Source organism: Carcharhinus amblyrhynchos, unplaced genomic scaffold, assembly GCF_965287045.1.
Source record: "Carcharhinus amblyrhynchos unplaced genomic scaffold, sCarAmb.v2.hapA chromosome_201, whole genome shotgun sequence".
NCBI lineage: Eukaryota > Metazoa > Chordata > Chondrichthyes > Carcharhiniformes > Carcharhinidae > Carcharhinus > Carcharhinus amblyrhynchos.
This window is the reverse complement of record NW_027649941.1, coordinates 140,001-141,698: the sequence shown is the minus strand read 5'-3', so window position 1 is coordinate 141,698 and position 1,698 is coordinate 140,001.

Genomic DNA, 1,698 nt, shown 5'->3' with positions numbered 1-1,698 from the left:
ACTGCTTGGCGAACCCGTTCTTCAGGCCGTGCAAACCATTTCTCTACCATTACGGCAGGTGTGCAGCACGACACACGGCTCGGCAATGTGGCATTTCCTTTTTGTGGCGTGTTGTGCATCTGCCGTTTCGGCCGGTTGCACCCACTTTTGGTACCTGGGACGAGCACGGTCTTCCTTGTCGGCGAGGGAAGATCGTTGCGCAGGCCGCTCGCCCGGTTCTGACAGCTCAACACAATGGCCTTGTTCCTCCGTGCAGTAGGTGAGTTGGAGGGGGCACCTCCCACCTAACTAACCGCAACCCTAGGGCATCACTGATGCCGGCACGCCCCGCACTCGTTCTTCCTGCGAAGGGGGCTACCATGTTCCGAACAAAAGGGCGAGGAGAGGTGAGCAAATAAGCCCTAGACAAATCCGCACTGAGCTGACAGGAGAGTCTTTCCCGTTCTGATGATAAGCAAAGGGCGGAAACATATATGAAGGAACGCTGGTCGCAAATGAGCCCCGCGGCGGCGGGATTGCGCTTGCATTCCGGGAGGCGTTTGTGTGTCCGTGTCACGGGGGTGGCGCAGCTGCTGCAGTGGTTTTCGAACTCAACTGAGTGGCGGTGTCCAACCCCAGCACGCCACGCACCTGCCCTCCTGCCTTGCATGCGCCGGAAGGTGACTGTGTCAACGGTGGTGGTTCGGCTGCTTGAGTCGTCTGCCGACTCAACTCAGTGGCGTGGTCCGACCCCAGCACGCCACGCACCTGACCGCCTGGCTTGCATCCGAGAAGGCGTTTGTGCGACCCGTGTCACGGCGGCGGCTCAGCTTCCCGAGTGGTCTGCGTACTCAACTCGGTGGCGGGGCTCGACCCCAGCACGACGCGCACCTGTCCTGCTTGCTTGCATCCGAGACGGCGTTTGTGTGTCCCCGTGTCACGGTGGCGGTTCAGCTGCTGCAAGTCGTTGGCGGACTCAACCGAGTGGCGGTGTCCAACACGAGCAGGCCACGCACTTTCGAGTGCTTGCTCGGCTGGCTGGCATCCGAGGGAGGCGTTTGTGTGTCCGTGTCACGGCGGGGGCTCAGCTGCCTGAGTGGTTTCCCAACTCAACTCAGCGGCGGAGTCCAACCCCAGCACGCCACGCACCTGACCTCTTCGTCTGCTGGCCTCCGACAAGCCGCTGTGGTGTGCCCGTGCCAGGGCGTTGGTTCGGCTGCTGCCGGCGTTTGCCCACTCAACCCTGTGGCCTTGGTCCGACCCCAGCACGGCACGCACCTGTCCTGCCCGCTTTAGTCCGGGAAGGCGTTTGTGTGTCCGTGTCACGGCGGCGGTCCAGCTGCTCGAGTGGTGGGCCAAAACTCCGTGCCGTGGCTCGGTCCAACCTCAGCACGCCGCGCACTTGTAACGCTGGCTTGCATCCACCAGGTGGCGCCCGTGTCACGTGGGTGGCGCAGCCGCTCGCAGTCGTTCGCCGACTCAACTCAGTGGCGGTGTCCGGCACCAGCACGGCGGGCTCCTGTTCTCCTTGCATGCATCCGAGTAGGCGTTTGTGCGACCCGTGTCACGGCGGGGGCTCAGCTGCTGGAGTGGTCTCCGGACTCAACTCAGTGGCGGGGTCCAACCCCAGCACGCCGCGCACCTGACCTGCTTGACTTGCATCCCGGGGAGGAGGGCGGTTGTGCGTCCGTGTCACGGCGGTTGGCACAGCTGCTCGAG